Source organism: Populus alba, chromosome 3 (genome assembly GCF_005239225.2).
Source record: "Populus alba chromosome 3, ASM523922v2, whole genome shotgun sequence".
NCBI classification, from domain to species: Eukaryota; Viridiplantae; Streptophyta; class Magnoliopsida; order Malpighiales; family Salicaceae; genus Populus; species Populus alba.
Genome location: NC_133286.1, coordinates 1533365 through 1554546, shown reverse-complemented (window position 1 = coordinate 1554546; position 21182 = coordinate 1533365). Strand labels below are relative to the sequence as shown.

General features: G+C 29.3%; 1 pseudogene; it reads right to left on the bottom strand.

The window, feature by feature from the left end:
* LOC140955398 (uncharacterized) overlaps window positions 1-21182 on the bottom strand; it is a 99347-nt pseudogene that overhangs the window by 76946 nt on the left and 1219 nt on the right.

Sequence of the window (21182 nt, the reverse complement as noted above, 5' to 3'; positions counted from 1 at the left end):
AAGAAAATAAACAGTTTTTACTTAGAAATAATTAAACCAAGTTGAATAAGTGATTATTAAAATAAGCCGATAACTCAAGTATTTTTTGGGTTAATCTTTCAGCCATCTAGTGATTTAAGAAAATATGTTTTTTTTCCTCACTTAAATCAATACTTAAAAATATTTACTGAATTTCTCTTAAATGGACATGAAATTTACATTTATCTTCTCAAAAATGATTTGGTTTTGATCGGTGATAGGTCGAAGATACCATTTATGTAAATTAAAAAAAGGAGCTTGAAGGGTTGCAAAGACAAAAACAACATGCGACTCATGATGGCTTTAAAGCGGCGTGCTTCTCTGAAAAGCTAATATGAAAGTGATTTTAATTTCTTCAATGCATGCATGTTGCAGCTATGTTTTCACATGGCCTACGTAAAGTTCCAACATTGAAATGGTATATAGACAATAATAACCTGTTTGTAAGTATAGCAAAAATTATTTTTTAAAATATATTATAATAATATTTTTTTATTTTTTAAAAATTATTTTTAACATCAATATATTAAAAAATTTAAAAATACTAAAAAAATAATTAATTTTTTTATAAAAAAACTGGTTCAACCACCAAACTAAAATTGTATTTGAAAATATGTCAGCGGTAACTTTTCAAAATGATTTTTACTTATAAATACATTAAAATAATATTTTAAAAAAAAGTTATTCTGACACTAGCATATTAAAATAATATAAAAATACTAAAAAAATAATAATTTATTAAATAAAAAATAAAAAATTTCAAAATAAATTTTAAATACAAAAACAAGTAAAAAATAAAACCATTCATGTTAAAATAGATGACCAGATGGTTGGACACCGAGAGAGAAACCATAAGTATTCGAGACAAAGGGCAAGCTTGGAAAACAGAGAACAAAATTTCCAAGACGCTGGTAGATATTCGACAATGACTGGTCGTACGATGAACGTGGTGGTTTATTGTCCGTATACGAGTGGTCGGCTGGATAATCGAACGATCCATTATGAACCTATCTCACTGACGTGGATCCCCTGGAGAGTGTGTTTGTCTGATGTGGCTAACCGCATTTCAAATCATGATCGCCAGTTTTATACTTTACCTTTTTAACATAGATATTTTATAGGTATTAACCACAAACTAATAAAGAACACAATGAATTTATTAATTAATTATTTAATATGAAAGTTTTATTTCTAAATTAATTAAATTTTTGAGACTTTATGAATTGCAACCATCTATGATGTAAAATGCTAGTATAGAGCTAACATTTATTATTGTGTTGATGATTATTTTTTAAAATATTTTTATTAAATATATTAAAATAATATAAAAAAAACAAATTTAACATGACACATAAAATGATATAAAATCATTAAAAAAAAATAGCATTTCTTTCAATCATTGTCGGTCGTTTCTTTTGGTTTTATTAAGACTTGGACAACAAGTATTCAACATGACCTATGCAGGTACTATTGTCATGAATATTCTAGAAACAGGGTCCGTTCATGCTGCTCGTGTGTAATCTGGGCTTCATTCCATGTGAATCGCACGTCTTGTCCATATCTTTCTTATTGATTACAAATAGCACTGAGAATTAAAGAATATTATCTTAAGTTCCAATTTATTGGATTGTTAATCATCTTTCGAGTAATTAATTGGATTAACGAGATTAATTTTTTTAAACAAAACAATATTATTTTTTTTATAAAAAAATTGATTCTAACCTAGTTAGATTTAATTGAGATAAAATATAAAAGATTGTTAAAAGAAGACATGTTAATTATCTTGATTAATATAAAAATAAAAAATTTTATTGATAAAAATCATCATAATATATTAATAAAAAAATTTCATCATTATTTTTGTTTGTATTTGTTAATTTTCTAGTAATGAATAAAAAAAAAAGCTTATTTTAGATTTATTATATATATATAATAAAATATGTGTTTTTTGGCATGGAAATTTTTGTTCTTGAGGTTTAATAGATAAAAAACATAAAAGATTGTTGCAAGACATTTCTGGCTAATTTCTTTTGTTTCTCAAGCTATATGCAATTAAATTAATAAGATATGAGATAAAAAGTGGTCGGCAGCTGAAGCTAAAGCCAAGTTATAACAGTTGGTGCATAATACTATTTACCACAGAATGTTCGGTGGGCCCCAAAAGTGTTGAAAATCGGAAACGTCAATTTAGTCGGCTCGTCGCTCTTTCATCGGACGAGTTTGTTTTGCTGACCACAATGAGCCAACGGAGGGCTTTGCTTTCTCGCCGGTAAAATCTGGAGCATTGGATCTATTAATCTTTAGGCCGCCTGTTTCGACAAAAAGAAAGAAAAAAACTCGGTCATGTGAAGTAATTTGATCATGTATGTTTTTAGGAATATTCCGTGGGTGTTTTCAATTTTCTTATAGCGGGTCAGCTTCTAGAATATTTTTTTTCAGAAAATAAACAGTTTTGACTAGAAATGATTGAGCACTTGATAATTATTAAATGGAGCCGATAACCCGAGTCTTCTTCAAGCCAAATCTAGCATTTATGATTTAAGAAAGTATGTTTTATTTTTTTCCTCAGTTAAATCAATTCTTAAAAATATTTATTGAATTTCTCTTCAATCACCAAATTAACATGAAATTTACATCAATGAATTTGTCTTATAAGAAAATGATTTGGTTTTGATTGGTGTTAATTCGAATATACCATTTATGTAAATTAAAAAAAAAAAAAGGAACGCTTAAAGGGTTGCTGCTCACGTGTGTTGATTTTTCTTCGTGGATGAATTTAATCGAAAAAAAAAAAAAAACTTAAAGTACCATTAATTTTTCAAGAGAAGCATGTAGCCTTCAATGCCTCTCAAGGGTTGCCGGCCCCATATGTATCGATTAGTCGGGTGGGGTGGAGTCATGAAATTATCTGTACCATTCACACCTAGAAATATAACATTAGAAACTTAAACCTTATTGAATATCAAAAACTTTATGAGAAATTTAATTTTGAAATAGATATTTGTAAAATTAAACATTAATTAAGTATTGAAAAATTTGTTTGAGATTATAAAAACCTTATAGAAAATAAACATAAATAGACTTATTGAATTTATTGGAGTCCATGACCAGAATTATAAGTTTAGTAGATTAAATTACGAAGCCCTGATCGATATAATATTTCGTTGTCTCAATAAAAAAAAAATATCTTAAAAAAATTAAGTTAGACTATGTTTTTATTTATTATCTGGGTTATTTTTAGATTCGTTAAATTGACTAAATTATATTATGACAATTCTCACATAATTTAATTTGAAACTTAAGTTAAACAAAAAATTAAATAATAAGATTTTAAGATTGATTTATTGGGTCAGATTTAATAACAATGATAAAAATTTAAATATTTTTTTAATGCAGTATAAGATATAAAATATTTTGATGAATCCTCGGGATAAAAGATTGTTTTGGGACATTTTGTTAATTTCTTTTCTTTCCTTATCTAATCAATCAAGCTCATAGTAATAAGTATATACAATTAAATTAAATAACATATAAGAGAAAAATTAATGGTCGAAAGCTAAGGATAAGGGGTGATGCGACGTCGAGCCACTAGTCGAAAGTTTTAACGTCAGTTTGTTGGTTCGTCGTTCGTTTCTCGGGCGAGTGTGGTTGTGCTAAACACAATGAACCAATAGCGTGCTTTGCTTTCTTACTTGGAAAACTGGAGCATTGGATTTATTAATCTTTAGTTGTCTGTTTCTAGAAAAGAAAGAAAGAAATATTTATATTATCAATGCAATGCAATGACTAAATAACATTTAAATATTATCATAGCGTTGTTTCATACCTAAGGAAGTATACTCCTTAATTTTCTTCATTGTTTGAGTTTGAAATTATATTTGTGAATCTATTTATGTAGAAATTAAAAAAAATAATTGGACCAATCCTTGAAGTCATCATATCTTATCTGAATTTGTTTTTATTAAAATGATATTATTTTATTTAAAAATAAATTTATGGTGTTAATTGAATCACAAAAAATACAATTAAATCAACTAGGTTTTAATTAGTCATTGTCTAATTTTTTTTTCTGTTTAATTTGAAACTCAATTTAAATTAAATTTTAAATTATGAATTTCTCAAATTAACATGTGTAATATCTAGAAGAATTTATTAAATTTATCTATAATTAGTCAATAGTCAATGATAAGGGAATTTAGTGTTGATTGATGGAGAAATTAATTTAAAAATACCATGCATGCAAGAAAACAAAAACATTTAATTAAAGTGAAACGGACCCACAATCGATTATTGTTATTCGTTTAATTATAAATACAGTACTGGAGAGAATGATGCTCGCTGCACTTTTATCAGCTACTAAATTAGTTTCCCTCTTAGATACAGTTAGAATCTCCCATATCTGTCAACATGCCAAAACACCTATTCAAAAAGAAACTCTCAAAAACAGACATTGAGTATAGAATGGCAGTTCCGATGAAAAGGCTCCACGCTTTCCAAATCCCAGAAGGAGAACACTCTAAAGACTTTGGTGTCACTGACATCCATGGCAAGAGGTGGAGGTTCCGATGCTGTACAAGAAAAACTGACCGCTACCCTAAACCAGTCCTGTCTTCAGGTTGGATAGAGTTCGCCAAAACAAGAAGTCTCAAAGTAGGTGATGAAGTCACCTTCTCCGTGGTGGACACGAAGGGAGCTGAGGATCTGGAATTGGGAATTCAAGCTCGGAAAAAAATCAAGTTATTCGGCGAAGAGATTTGGACTCCTCCTCTGTGAAGAAGAAGAAGAAGAAGAAGAAGAAGAAGAAGAAGCTACTCCACGCATAAAATACAGGTGTTGGATCGATGTAGCTTTATCTTCTATCTTACTCTTCTAGTATCAGTTCTTTCTTTCTTGCTTGTTTTTTCTTTTTTTCTCCTGGGAAGGAGGGCTAGCTTGGGGGTGTTTGATGCTAGCTGTTTCTTAAAATGTCTATCCTAGAACTTAGAATCATGTGAGTAGAAAGAGTGATTCTTCCTTGCATGATTTTACTTGTAACCAAATATATATAATATATCCTTAATTACAAGAAATGTTTCATGCTTTTTCTTAATTATAAATTAAAAAGAAATTGGTTATAACATGGTTAACGAACACAGACACGATAGAAAATAAACAGGTGTATTTTTTACACAGATTCTTTTGTTTTTTCTTACATGTTTTATTACCAGTCAAAATATACTCTTATTGTTTTGATTTTCCATTGGTTTCATGAAATTCTCTCAACAATTGAACAAAAAACACTACATCAGAGCCCACAAACATAAATTTTATAAGTCAATTAAACCTCTTGTTTTTCTTATGTTTCTTGTTTATTGTAATCTCTGCAAGGTGACAGCCGGCAGAGAAATCTGTTGATCGGTCCAATTCTGCTTCATGTTTTGTTTCTTGCTGAGCAAATAAACGTCATGGGTTTCTCTTTCTTTCGTTTTTTCCCTTATAAAAATGGTCGTGCGGGCAAAGACAGTTGCAAAAAGGTACTTATCACTTATGTGGTAAGTACAGTTACTTATCAGCTTAGTTATAGACCCAATCCGGGGTTGACCGGTCTAGAAGCTAGGTTTTGGATTATACCAATTGATCCAGGTTAATTCGAATCAATTTAAAAAAATTAAAAAATATATATTTGATTAATATCTGACGACATATTCATCTTTTGCCTACCTTAATTATATCTCTTTTTTATTTTGCTTTTTAATTATTATCTACAAGCTTTCTCTTACAAAACCATGCATCATCTTGATTTTCAAAGAAGATACTTAATAAAGTTAGCCGTACTATATATATATATATATATAAAGCTAATAAAGGGTACAATCATCCTTGAAAAAAATCACCGAACAAAAGGGACGATCATGGACCACCTCATTCATGTGATGTTGAAAACGGAGACGATAAAGCCCTACTTTTCCAATCTCAAACAGAGAAAGAAAGAAAGAGAAAACCCCAATAACTCCTCTCTACTTAGACGTCAAAAAGAATGAGTCCATGCTGCACCATAGCATGATGCTTATATATTTTATATACCGATGAGATGGACAGTAGTCCAAGCTTTCATATTCAATCCAAGCTTTTATTTATGATTCAATATTTATACACCGATGAGATGGACAGTCCAAGCTTTCATATTCAATCAATTATTTATTTATTTATTTATTTATGATTCAATATTTATACACCGATGAGATGGACAGTCCAAGCTTTCATATTCAATCAATTATTTATTTATTTATGATTCAATCTGTATGCTTTCGAATGTATAAAATAGTTTGAATAATTGTTATCTTGTACAATATGATATAACTTTGACAAATCTATAATTTAAATCATCGATACTAGACTTAGTTTGAGATCTAACTAGTTTAAAGCTCAAGTCATAAGTTTTTTGGGTGAAATTCAAGATAATATCATTTTGTTTTTCTTAAATGAAAAAAATATTGTTTTGGTTTCTCAGAATAATAAAATATTATTTTAGATAAAAATTCTTTTTAAAAATATTTGAAATCAAGTAATCTAGTCTTATTCAAGATTAATAAGTGACAACTAAGTTTAATTAAATTAATTTTCAATCCAATTTAAAATAAATCTCAAGTTGAATTATAAACTAATGATTTATTAAATCAACCTGTTAAAGCTATATTCACTATAATATTGGTCCGCACTTCGCCGTGAATTTGATTATTTTTTTTTAAATATAAAAAATATTAAGAGCATAAAGAATTTTTTAACAATGTTATTAAACCTGACGAAGTGAGTTAATTCTAAAACCTCCTGACTCTACTTCTTACCTAACTCAAGTTTTTAATGAAACCATGCAAGAACTAACTCGACTTAAATCAATTAATTTCATAAGTCCATGTGCAACCTTGATGATCAATAAAAACATGACTTAGCTTTTAAAAAAACTTCAAAATGATAATTTTTTAAAAATACTGAGACAATGACGGATTGGATCAACCTCACTCCCCAAGCGAACCATATCATGGGCTTTACTGGGTTTAATAATTTTTTTTATAAACTTTTTAATTTAATTATATGATAAAAATAAATCCTCACAAGATTAAGCATCAACTTAAAAATAGACATTTATTTGAGACAATTATCCCTAGAAAGCAAAAAAAATCAATAATGCAGTATGTTTTTCAACCAATCCAATATTAAATGATGAAATAAAAAAAAAATAACAATTAAATGACCAAAAACAAAAAAAACATATCCTAATAGTGAGTAAACTTGTCAAACCTGTGAATCAAGTAAGCCAGGCTAGTATACCAAACTTGTGAACTGGGTTATAGACTCCACTAAGATTATATATATTTTTTTAAAATTATTTTTTTATTTAACTATATGATAACAACAATAGATGATTGCAAAATTAAACACCAACCCAATACTAAGATTTTTTTAAAAAACAAAATTGTGATAACCTTATAAAAGGTGAAACAAACCAAATATGAAATTGAATTCTTAATTAACCCAACATCTAAAGATAAAAAAAACACTAATTAAAAAAAGTTAAACTTACCAGACCCGCGAACCAAGTCAACTAGATCAACTAGCCAGACTTGTGAATAAGTCTTGGACTTTATAAAGTTTAATAATATAAATTTTTCTGAAGCTATTTTTTTTTAACTATGTGAGAAAAAAATAGACAATAAAAAAGTCAAGTTCAATTAAAAAAAAAAAAAACACCCCATCAAATTCATAAACCAAGGCAACCTAGGTTACCCTATCATACTTGCAAACCATGCTAACCTTATAGAAAGTTAAAATAAAAGGAAATAAATTATGAAGTTAAGTTCTTAACCATCTCAATATTAAAAGATGAAATCGATAAAAACAAATTAAAAAAAAAACCATAACAAAAACTTGAAAACAAAAAGAAAAAAGAAAGAAAGCAAAACAATATAGATTACTATTGTCATTCACAGTGCAATGTGTGTGGGTGAACAATGGTTTACTCACACCTTTTAATTTTTTGTTACTTTATAATGTTTAATAACATAACTTTTCTTTAAAATTATTTTTTTAATTATATGAAGAAAAAAATAGACTATAAAAAAGTTAAGTTCAATTAAAAAAAGAAAAAATAGGCAACCTACAAAATTCATAAATCAGGGCAACTCAGGTTACATTAACAAACCCGTAAACCACACTAACCTCATATAAAGACAAATTAAAATGAAGCAAATTATGGAGTTAAATTTTGAACAATCTCAATTTGAAAAGATTAAATCGACAAAAATAGATTTGAGAAAAAAAATAATAACAAAAATTCAAAAAAAAAAAAAAAAACATTGTGGATTAGTATTATAATCCACAATGCAATTGGGTGAATAGTGGTTTTCCTTATTTCCTTTAATTTTGGTTACTTCATGATGTTTAATAATATGTTTTTTTCTCTAAAACTAATTTTTTTTAACAATATGAGAAAAAAATAGACTATAAAAAAATCAAATTCAATTAAAAAACCCTATCAAATCCATAAACCAGGACAACTTGAGTTACTTCTACAAACCGGCAAACCAAGCTAACCTTATAGAAAAACAAAATAAAAAAATAAAATTACAAAGCTAAATTCTCAACAATCTCAATATTAAAAATAAAATAAAAAATATTTTTGAAAAAAAATAATAAGAAAATAAAAACAAAAAAGAAAAAAAATCATATAATCAAGGAAAAAAACAATATAAAGAAACACTGTATCGTGACTTATAATAATTATAGTCTCTCACTGGCAAACCAAGCTAACCTTATAGAAAAAAAAATAAAAAAATAAAATTACGAAGCTAAATTCTCAACCATCTCAATATTAAAAATAAAATAAAAAAATATTTTTGAGAAAAAATAATAAGAAAATAAAAACAAAAAAGAAAAAAAATCATATAATCAAGGAAAAAAACAATATAAAGAAACACTGTATCGTGACTTATAATAATTATAGTCTCTCTTGTCTCGCAACTTTCTTTGTTTTTCTTGAATAAGTGCTAATGTTTTTTTGAGGGTCCATGCACCATATATTGAAAGAAAGAATCTCTCTTGTCTCACAACTTTCTTTGTTTTTCTAGAATAAGTACTGCTCATGTTCTTAGAGGGTCCATGTGGGGCTGCACAGATCATCGAGCGTTCTCTCCCTTGTTTCGCACTATATATCTACAAGAAATAAAATAATAAAATCTTCAATCTTTTATGAGATATATAGATCTTTCAAAGGTCTATCGGTCTCGTCTGGCATTTCTTTCTACGCACATCTTTTCAATAAATAGAGCTTCGATTTTGAATCATTTAATAGTTTTCTCGTACAAACTATATAATATATTCCAACAAGTTTATATCATATGGTCGATCATCGAGGCCTGTGCTCTATCTCGTTCGATCATGGGAAGGATGCGATAGATCTTGGCACCATCGCAGTGAAAAATATGTTTTTTGCTCTCTCTGTCTGTTGGTAGAGATAGAAGGTTTATATATATATATATCCTGCCATTTAAAAAGATTTGAGTTATTTAATAATAAGTTGTTTAGTAAATAAACTATATTATTATGTTATCGTTGTCTTTATAATTATATTTATTCATATAGTTTTTATTATGTTTGAACAAAATATTAATAAATCCCGTACTTATAAACAATACTCAACTAGAATTTTATATAGTTTTTATAGTAATCTTTTTTTAATTTGGTATCAATTTGATTGAGACTGAATTTAGAAAGTCTCTATCCTAGGAGTGATATCTAAACATGATAGTTTTTAAAACAAAAACATGATATATTTTATTTTCACGTGCCATATCATATTTAAATTCTTAATTATTTTTTATTCATAACATAAATAATATTGTATCACTTGATTTCATAATTTTATTAAAAATGGTTTAATTGAAAAACAATAAGGGTTCAAAGAATATATAATTCAACTCCTATATCTTCATAAGCTTTTGAATAATTTTAATGACTTTGATGCAGGTTAATCTAAGTATAAAAGATTTTTTTTTTACTTCTTTTATATCTTACGTACCTAAAAATATTGAAGATCACATGGAATTTTAATTAGTTTAAATAAAATTTTTTTACAATAAATCTAAATTAAAAAAGTTGTAATTCAAAGTATTTAGTTTTTAAAAATTCATATTTTGTCTTTTTTCAACTCGCTATCAAAGGTCTACATTTGTCTTTTCTTATCCGCATACTACGTTGCAAGAGAGACCCAGCATGTGTTAAAATTTTTAATAAATGAGAAAAATTAATTAGTTAAAATACAAATATATTGACACTCATGAAGAGACTAAACTAACACTATCAGAAATTGAACAAATATAAATGGAATTGCTGATGGTTTTTATATTTTAGTCTTTTGCGATGATATTTACCAACCAAATTTTTTCCTTGCTAAAACTATTGGTATATACTAACAAAAACATTCCATCAATATATATCGAAGGAATCATAGATGAAATATAGAAAATTAAAAAAACAAAGCAGTGTGATGACGTGGAAGTTTTTGTAAACGATTTTACCGATGAAATTATAATGGGATTCAAACCGGGATATTCATACAATGACGTGTTTAATACACAGATAGAATCGTTGACAGAGTTACAAATATAATCATTTTGTCAGCAATTCCATCGATAATATTTAATATATGTCTTGAATATCGACCCCCCCTCCCCTATTTCTCCTTCTTCTTCCCCTTGCATCTAAACAAACTCCACTACTACAAACAACTAGGCCCCCTAAAAAAAAAAAAAACTCCACCTTCATCTCAACACAACTCATCCTTCTTTAACTTTTTTAGTCATATCATCCGTGTTCTGATTTATTATGAATTTTTTTATTTTTATTTTTAGTAAGTAAATCTATATATATATATAATTTTAACATAATTCTAAAACGTTAATTTTATTATTGAAAGTTTTTTAGTATATGTATTTTGTTTGGGTATTTACTTGTTTTATTGTTTTTTCTTCTCAAACAAACTTGTAGTATGAATTTATAATTTTGTATTTGTTATGGTTTGTTTTAATTTTGTAAAATTGTATTTGTTTGTAAATTGTTGAAACTTATGTTGAATTATTGACTTAGGTGTGTTGTGATGAAATAAAGAATGGCTTGTTTAACGGGTTCATTTTAATTTTTGTAAGTTTTTATTGCCGGGTTGTAATTTTCATAAATTAATGTGTGTGTATGTGTGTGTGTGTATAATTGATAACGAATGTTTAAGAGAGGTTTGAAAGCAAGTTGGATAATCTTAAGCTAAACTAGTACGTCAAACTTGTGAATTGGGTTATGGACTTCACCAGGATTATAATATTTTTTTTCAAAACTATTTTTTATTTAACTATATGATAACAAAAATAAATGATTGTGAAATCAAACACTAACCCAATAAAAATGTGTTTTTTTTTTATATCACGATAACCTCATAAAAGGCAAAACAAAACCAAATATGAAATTTAATTCTCAATTAACCCAACTGATAGGATACAAGATATTGAAAGATTGTATAGCTATAATTTATGCATTTGAATGTATCTCTTAGCTAACGTCTAGGCTATAAATTAGGCAAGTGATATGCTATTGTATAACTAATTGCAGATTTGCATGGCTTTGTATAATGACTATAAATACACAGAATCCAACCTTAAAGGGTTGAGTCATTTTTCTACAATATTTTCTTTATTCTTTCACCAACATCTAAGGATGAAAAAAAAAATAACTAATTTAAAAAAGTTCAACATGCCAGACTCGTGAACCAAGTCAACCAAACAAACTTGTAAATAGGTTTATAGACTTTATAAAATTTAATAATATAATTTTTTTTTTCTGAAACTACTTTTTAACTATATGGGAATAAAATAGATGATAAAAAAATCAAATTCAATTAAAAAAAAAAGATACTCCACCAAACTCATGAATTAAGGCAACCCGGGTTACCTTGGCAAATCCGCAAGCTATACTAACCTTATAAAAAGGTAAAATAAAAAGAAACAAATTATGAAGCCAAATTCTTAATCATCCCAATATCAAAAGATAAAATCGATAAAAACAAATTTTAAAAAATAAAACCATAACAAAAACTCAAAAACAAAAAGAAAAAAAGAAAGAAAGAAAAACACTATAGATTACTACTGTCATTCATAGTGCAATGTGTGTGGGTGAACAGTGGTTTCCTCACACCCTTTAATTTTTGTTATTTTATAATGTCTAATAACATGATATTTCTCTAAAACTATATATTTTAATTATATGAGAAAAAAATAGACTAAAAAAGTCAAGTTCAATTAAAAAAGAGAAAAAAAGAAGATAACCCACCAAACTCGTAAACCAGGGCAACCTAAATTACCTTGACAAACTCGTAAACCACACTAATCTCATAAAAAGACAAACTAAAAAGAAGCAAATTACGAAGCTAAATTCTCAACAAATTCAATTTAAAAAGATGAAAACGACAAAACAAAAAAATTTGATAAAAAAAATCATAACAAAAATTAAAAAAAAAGAAGAAAAAAGAAAGCAAAATATTGTGGATTACTATTGTAATCCGCAATGCAATAGATATTGGTTGAACAATGATTTATCCTCACATCTTTAATTTTTGTTACTTCATGAAGTTTAATAATATGTTTTTTCTCTAAAACTATTTTTTTTAACAATATGAAAACAAAATAGACTATAAAAATCAAGTTCAATTTAAAAAAACCCATTAAATTCATAAATCGGAACAACCTGAGTTATTTTGACAAACTCGGAAACCACGCTAAACTCATAGAAAGACAAAATGAGAAAAATAAAATTATGAAGCTAAATTCTCAATAATCTCAATATTAAAAAATAAAATTAAAAAAAAAGCATAAACAAAAAAAAAGAAAAAAAAAAAAAAAAAAAAAAATCATATATTCTAGTAAAAGAAAGAAAGAAAAAACACTGTAATAATTCATATTATTTTATAATAAAAGCTATAATGCTTTCACCACGCCATTTTACTTATATATATATATATATATATATATATATATATATATATATATATATATAATTATAGTCTCTCTTGTCTCACAACTTTTTTTTTTCTTGAATAAATGCTAATGTTTTTTTCGAGGGTCCACGCACCATATATTTTTGAAAGAAAGAATCTCTCGTCTCACAACTTTGTTTTTTTCTTGAATAAGTGGGTAACGTTCTTTGAGGGGTCCAGGCACCATATATTGAAAGAAAGAAAAGTCAAACCTTTCTGCTTCAAGTGGGGCTGCAGAGACCATCGAGCGTTCTCTCCCTTGTTCGCACAATATCTCTACAAGAAAGAAAATAATAAGATTTTCAATTATTTTATGAGTCGTATAGATCTTTTGAAGGTCTATCGGTCTCGTCTGGCATTTCTTTCTACGTACATCTTATCAATAAATAGAGCTTCGATTTTGAATCATTTAATAGTTTTCTCGTACAAACTATATGATACATTCCAACAAGTTTATATCATATGGTCGATCATCGAGGCCTGTGCTCTATTTCGTTCGATCATGGGAAGGATGCGATAGATTCTCGCACCATCGCAGTGAAAAATATGTTTTTGCTCTCTCTCTCTCTCTCTGTTAGTAGAGAGAGAAGGTTTATATATATATATATGCCATTTAAGAGGATTGAGTTATTGAATATTAAGTTGTTTAGTAAATTAACTATATTAAAATAATCTCGTTTTATTGTTGTCTTTATAATTATATTTATTCATATAGTTTTTATTATGTTTGAACAAATACTAATAAATCCCGTGCTTATAAACAATACTCAACTAGAATTTATATAGTTTTTATAGCAATCTTTTTTTTAATTGGTACCAATTTGATTTAGACTGAATTTAGAAAGTCTCTATCCTGGGAGTGATATCTTAAACATGATAGTTGTTTTAAAAAAAACATAATATATTTTGTTTTCATGTACCATATCATATTTGATTATTCTTAATTATTTTCGATTCTTTACATACTTAATATTGTATCACTTGATTTCATAATTTTATTAAAAAATGGTTTAATTAAAAAAAATAAGGTTCAAAGAATATATAATTCAACTCCTAGATCATCATAAGCTTTTGAATAATTTTAATGACTTTGATGCAGGTTAATCTAAGTATAACCTTGTCATTATTATTTTATAAAAGTTCAATAGAAGTCATGGATAATCATTTATAGATGTTTCCGAGATTCATCCTACACTACAAGATTTAACAGTTTTTATCGACGGAATTTTTCCGTCGGTGTAAGACACATATTCCATCGGTAATTAATTTACCGACGAAAATCACCGACGGAAAATTTCCGTCGGTGAATCTTTTGTTGGTAATTTTTTATCCGTCGGTAAATCTGTCGGTAATAATATTACCGACGGATTTACTGGCGGAACAGACGCGTCGGTAAATTTTTTTTTATTACCGATGGATTTACCAAACGGATTTACCGACGGTAAATCCGTCGGTAATTATTTTAAAACATTTTACAAAAAATTCATTTTATAAAATTATAAAAATAACTAAATTAACATAAATCAACATTGTATAATATATACTCAAAATGCTTGGAAAAAAGAATAAGAAAATCAACTCAAACAAATTTTGCAACAAATAAATAAAACAAAAAAATTAATTCAAACTAAAAAATTCATATGAAAAAAATGAAGTTGCAATTGCTAAAAATTTAAAAATCCTATAAATAAATCAACTAAAAATTGATCTCATATGAAAAAAAAATCTCACAACAACATTTATACAATTATTATGAACAAAATCAATTAAAATTAAATAAAAAACAAATATAGTGAAAAAAATCATGAAAAAAATAAGAAAAAAGAAAAATCTTACCTTAATATACTTGCAAGTGAAGCTAAGGAAAAAAAAATTCGTAAAGCATATTAATTAAAAAAAACTAAGAGGATGGTTGGGTCAACGTGCATGGAGTTGTAATTCTAATGCTAGCAACGTGCATGGAGTTGTAAATGACAACAATAATCCTTACATGAATATGGTTATGGATGCAATGAGAATGAATCAAGGTAATGTCAGTCAGTGTTTAATCATAGAAGAAGAACTTAATGCAGATGCAACCATGTTTTTTTATCTTTTAAAAAATTATGATGAACCATTATAAGATGGTTGCACAAATCACAGTAATTATCGGTCATTGCACATGTGTTAACCATCAAGTCGGATTATAGGTTGAGTGAGGCCGGTTATGACAGAATTGTCGAATGGGCGAGAAGCATTTTACGTTAAGAAAATAGGTTAAAAGAGAACTTATATGTTGCTAAATTCATGGTGAAACCCCTTGGTTTAGGATACTAGAAAATTAACATGTATCCAAACTTTTGCATGTTGTACTAACTTGAAAATATTGAGATGACCGAGTGCATGACATGTGGGTATTCTCGTTACAAACCCAGAACTGACATACAAAAGACTTTTGTAGCCTATAAAAAACTTAGATACTTCTCAATCACACCTAGATTGCAAAGTTTATTCATGCCATCAAAGACTACTGAGCACGTGATATAACACCAATCACATGATGCGGTGGATGGAGTGACGGTGCATCCTTCTAACAACGAAGCATGGAAACACTTTAACAGTGTGCATCCTTACTTTTCAGCTCAATCAAGTAATATGCATCTTGAGTTGTGTACAAATAGATTCAATCCATTCGGGTCATTTGTTACTCCATTGGGGATGTGTATAAGGATAGAGTTCATGTTTTTTATCTATGGTAATACCCGGTCTTATTAGTCCAGGCCAAAATATAGATGTTTATCTTCAATCGTTGATTGATGAGTTGATGCAGTTTTGGTCCTCCAGGGCTTTGACTTATGATGTATCGAGAAAGCAAAATTTTTGTATGAGGGCAGCTTTGATTTGGACTATCAATGATTTTTCAGCTTATGGAATGATTTCTGGTTGGAGCACGCATGGAAAAATAGCATGTCCATATTGCATGGAAAACAAGGCATTAATGCTAATAAACAGGGCTAAAACGTCTTTTTTTTTACCACCACCAGTGTTTCTTGCCAACAGATCATAGGTACAGAAACAAAAAAAAGACTTTTTTGTTAGTAAAGTTGAAAAAGATGTTACACCCCCGTGTTTTTATGGTGAAGAATTGCATGACATGGTGTTAGAGTACGGTGACATTGTGTTTGGTTTCCAATCTTGTAAGAAGAAGTTTCTTGATTTTGGTTTGACCTACAACTTGGTAAAGCGAAGTATTTTCTAGGAACTCCCTTATCAGAAGACCAACCATAACCATGATATCATGCACATAGAAAGTAACGTGTTTGAGAACATTTTCAACACAAATATGAATGTAAAGGGGAAGACAAAGGACAACATTAAGGCTACAATGGATATAACGTTGTTTTATCACCGTAAAAAAACAGAGTTGGTTTTTGATAGGTTACGGGTTGCAAAGCCTAAAGCAAGCTTCACCTTAGAGAAGAATTTGCAACTCCTAGTCTACTAATGGCTTAAGAGTCTGTGTTTTTCCGATAGACATGTGTGTTAAACATATCAAGGTTAGTTAATTTATTGCTAAAGGGGAATGCAGATTATATGGAATAAAGAGCTATGATTGCCACATGTTTATATAAACACTTATTCTATTGACTTATCGTGATTTATTGTTAAAGGGGATATGGGATGCATTTACAGAGATCAGTCATTTCTTTGGAGATAGATGCTCCAACAAGTTGCACACACATCACATTGAGAGGCTTTAAACAAATATCGTCGATGTCACACCTGAACATCGCGGTGACCAATTAAAAATTTCTTGATGGAAAAAAGAACATATATCTGGTATTTTGTTCTTTGGGGGGAAGGTCTAATTCAAGGAGTCACCACCTACTATTATGGTAACTAGAAACCTTAACTGGTCAACAAAGATTCTATGATATGAGACTGATTACATAAAAGATAAGATATTATCACCCCTTAAATGTCCTGCTTGAGGTAGGTTGCATTGGTGGCTTTGTCTTAAATTGCTAAAGATTTGTTTTTGTTTTGGTTTTATGGTCTTCCTATAATATCCTAACTCTGGTGTCGGTGAATATTCGCCTATGAATATTTCCAACTTTGACGTTAGTAAATATTGCGTAACAAAAAAAAAACAGTATTCCTAACTCTGACGTTAGTAAATAAATATGTGAAAATTAGATTTAAAAGAAAGGAAACTTTTTTTTTTACGTTTTATTTCTTAAAAATTAGGCTAGACCCAGTCGACCAAACCTAGTTACTGGCCCAAACTAGTGACCCGGCTGGGCAAAGCAGCATGCATGCATGCATGAATTATTCACGCATGTGTGCTGTATAGTGTGAATGTAATTATAATTACCTTTGCACTGTGTATTGAGAAGTGAAAGTTGCAAAAAGCAAGGTAATAACATAACTGGAGTCGCGGTTTGAAGACGAAAATGATGATGATGGAGGGTTGGTTAACCAATGTTCCCCTATGTTTTGGTTTTTTCTTATTTTCACGACCATGGTAGCAACATCTTCGCCAATGTGAGAATCAACAACTCCGGCAGCCAAACTCTCCATCAACACCGCCACCAGCCGTACATCATCCTCCAAGATCAGACTGCCACTGCACCAATTAGCTTTCTCATATTCCCTTTCTTCTCCTCCTCCTCCTCTTTCACTATCTCTGTTCACAACATGAAACGTAGACGTGAATTACAATTCACATCAACTATTCATGCATGAACAACGGGTGTGAATTATAACTCATGCCCACTATTCATGCAGTGGACGTTGGGCTGGGCCAGTTCTGGCCAAACCCAACTATATGGGTCGGAATCGACCCGGCCTAAAAAAGAAGGAAAAAAGATCTGTTGGGCTAAGATCAGCCCAACCCAAGTTTCCTGGGCTCGGCCCAGCCCATATATTTTAATACTATTTAATTAATATAATATAATATTAATATATACATTTCTTAAAAAAAAAAAATCTTTTTTAAAAAAATTATGATTTTCTTGCATGTTTTTCTACCAGTTTTACTTAATATCTGGTTTTCTCAGTACATTTTCTAAAAGTTTTTCAAAAAATTTTAAACAAAATCTTCAAAAATTTTTAAATTAATTTCTATTTAAATTTTTTGTTTTGTTTTCATGCATGATGGTCAAATCCTAAAATTGTTCCAAGCATATCTTCATAAAATCAAAATTTGCATCTTTCTCATGTTTTAAAATGCAAAATGGATATTGTAATCAGTTTATAATTATCCATTAAAGTTTGACCAAAATATCAAAAACCCTTTTACAATTTTTTTTAGGGTTTAAATGTAGACTTTAATGACTCGTAGGGTGTAAAACTAGAAGATAGGATACACCCTTAGGTATTAAAGATACAAGGTGTAGAAAATGCGATGTTAATGTTCAGACTTTAGAACAGTTAGGATTTAACCCGATAAGGTAATGACTCTTTCATGAAAAGAAATCTATCTTGAACCGTAGATGAGTCCAAAAAATAAAAGCCTGAGCTAGAAAAACAATCAAACAACAATGCAACTTACCTTAGATAGGGTGCACTAGGGGTGATGTGTCTTTTCTTTACACAACCAGTCCTTAACCTAGACTTTCACACACCATAAGTTCATAGTGACCATAATATTAGGTGGCGACTCTTGAATATTAATCATAATTTTATGATTAAATCCAAAAAAAGGTTTCCAACACCACACACCTAATTAAGAGGCATGATAACCTCATCGCCGACGACGACATCACAACGCACACCGCGACAACACCATTTTGGATATTTTTTGCTAACCATGGGATTTCTTGCTCTATTTTCCTTTTTTTTTTTATTAGAAACAAAGATTTCCAATCCTACCCAATGCTTTCTAGCGGCTGCACAGCGGCTCTGTTTTAGACCCCAACAAATTACAAGTAGAGCGAGTGCGTAACTGACGTACCCTATTACTCCAATTAATCGTACCTAAGGCTTTTTCCCACAACTCATTAGGTTTTTCATATTCCTCATCCAAGGAGCGCTCCAATTGAAAATGCTTAATGAAAATCTTTACAATTTTACCTTCCAATCATCTTTAAAAAAATTCTCCCACTCGTTTGATATGAACAGCTCGAGTGACTTTTGGTTGAACCACCAAAATTTTTTGAATACTGGCATCTTAGTTTCTATATGGCTTACTAATAAGATAAACAATAATGAGACACAACATCTCGTTGAAACTTTACCAATTCTCTTGCAATGATTAAGAGATATAAAGGTTTCGGCCAAAATCACAGCAAAGAGGTTGATCTTGATCTTTTCATACTCTATAAACAAATTAATAGCTTCCAGACTGATAATTCCCGTAGTAGAAGGACACAAAACTAACCCAAATACTCCCAAGACCAATATTCTTTATTTAACTATTTTAGCACCCAGATTAGCTTTCTTGACAATCAGCAGCTCTTCTAGTCGTTTCCATCTCAAACCCCCAGAGTTTAACTGTATTAGCTCTATACGAGTTTAACTGAGGGATCTCCAACAGGTTAGCAAGCTCATCCATAGTGTCATCGATTTTTCTGGCGAAAGTATATACTTTAGGGGCATCCTTGGGGAATTCAGTCAACACCACTGTATTCTTTAATGTTAGATTTGTCTTATTGATATTCAAAATGTGAAAAGACAGTAATCGAGATCCTAAAAATGGATCAGAGCTTTTTAATGCTGATGGTAACATGATACTTTTAGAAGGTGCAAAATCCTTCCATATTTCATGGCAAATTCCATCTCGTCTACTTGATACTTGGTGAGCGAGAACAATCGGTTGGTGTCAATTTATTATGCATTGAATGTCTTTGAGTAGCAGAATCTCACTACATCCAGTCTAGGGAAGTCTTCCCTTAGTCATTTGCAAGGATTTAGACTTGATCCATACTTAAGGAGTTGTTATATCTCACGAATAGCGACCATTTATGTCTAACTCGAAAGCCTTGTAATAAGGATGCTTTACATGTTAAGCTTATCTCAATGAAATTACATAGGGATTAACAACTAAAGGGGTAGGTTCTAGTCATTAAATGGATCGAGGTAGTTTTGTTATCTAATCTTAAAGTGGTCTTTCGCGTGCTTAGTGATCATCTTGAAAGGTCAAGATGCGGTTTTACATGCAGCTTTTAATATAATAGGCCATGAATAATATTAGTTTGAAATAGTCAACCACTGTTGAGCAACAATCACATGGGAGTTGGATATGCATGATAAACATGAATAACTTCGCATTCTAAAACAGTTAAAAAGAAAGCAAAATAGAACTAATAAATAAAATAAAAATTGATAAACACAAAAAAAAAAAGAACAACACGACAAAACATTTTAAGCAATAAGAAGACAAGCAAGTCTAGGTCCTAAATTCCCTTGCGGAGTCATCATTTTATCGACTCCCAAACTTCGTGCGGCGACCAATTAAAAATTTCTTGATGGAAAAAGGAACAAAGGTTAACATCTTATTTTTTTGGGGAAGGACTAGTTCAAGGAGTTGTCACCTAGTAATATGGTCATTAGGAACCCTAAACTAGTTCAATAGAGTATTGTATGGTATGACTGATTTATGTTAAAAAGAAAAGATATTATCACCCTTAAATGTCATGCCTAAAGTAGATTGCATTGATGTTTGTCTTTAAATTACTAAGGTTTGTTTTTGTTCGCTTTTAATAGTCTTTTTATAATATTCCTGACTTTGGTGTTTGATGCAACCATATTATTCGATAGTTTCACCCATAATGTTACACTATGTTTTGCCTATATTTTATATATAAAATGCCATTGATATTCTTTGTTTTATGTTTTGGAGGCCAACTTTTGGATGAAAGATGTTAAAATGAGTAAATTGAAGGTAATTGGCAAGAATTTTGACGTTCAGTCAATGTTTTGCCAGACGTGAGCTTAAAGGTCGAAATCAATGATTCTAGTGGAATTAAAAAGCTAACACCATACCTTTATTGGATAAATCTAAGGCAATACAGATAAAATAAAGGAAGATTGATGCAAAAAGCTATTTCGGTCAAATCTCGTAATCTGAAGTCAATCAAATCAAAGTCAAATCTCGTAATCTGCAGTGTTGAATTCGTCATTCCAACTT